Source organism: Triticum dicoccoides, chromosome 1B, assembly GCF_002162155.2.
Source record: "Triticum dicoccoides isolate Atlit2015 ecotype Zavitan chromosome 1B, WEW_v2.0, whole genome shotgun sequence".
Classification (NCBI taxonomy): Eukaryota; Viridiplantae; Streptophyta; class Magnoliopsida; order Poales; family Poaceae; genus Triticum; species Triticum dicoccoides.
In genome coordinates, this window is record NC_041381.1 from 32,757,751 (window position 1) to 32,758,604 (window position 854).

Below are 854 nucleotides of genomic sequence, written 5' to 3' on the forward strand. Positions count from 1 at the left end.
GGTCGGGCTTAGCCCGGCCGCGCCCCCTGGCGGCGGCGAGGGAGGAGGGAGGAGGAGGGGGGACCAGCGGTGGAAGGATCTAGGCGCCCGCCCCAGCCACCTCGCGGGTGGCAGCGCGGGGGTGGCTACTGTCTCACTCTCTCCTTAATCCCGGAGTCAAATAATGCGAGCGACTTGCTTGGTGTCATTCTGCAGGCCACAGCAAGGCATCAACCGTGGCACTTACAATATCCAATCCGTTGTTGCTCACCTCCATCATGATTCTTCCGGTTGTTATGAACCTCGCATCCCCTCCATGTGTACCCATATGTTGCAATGGACCATCACCATCAGAAGAGATAAATACACCATTGGTCATTGGAGTTGAGGTCAAAGTACGATACGGTCATTCGACAATAAAATACGCTTAATACGGTCATGAAATACAAGTTGCAATGATTATACGGTCACTGGTTTATCGTAGAGCTCTGTATTATATCTGCATGGACCTGGTTGACTAGTCAAATAGCATTTTTTGGGCATCAAGTGAAGGTCCCATCTGTCAGCATGGACCTGGTTGACTAGTCAAAAAGCAAAAAACTAAGCGCGCGGTGAAGATTCGAACCAGAGACCTGCCGGTCGCAGACCGCACGGGCTAACCAATTGGGAAAATACGTTTAGCTGCTAGAAATCGTATTGCTCTCCCTATAAATACTCATACATGCACCCACGGACCCACCTACACAATGCATGCATGCACACACATACTCGGATGCATGTGTTGCACCGCACCTACACGTCCATCGGGTGGCTAACCAAGTCACCCTAGTCTTCAGGAGCTGCAGCCCGCTTGTGCACTTCGTGAGCACGTCCCA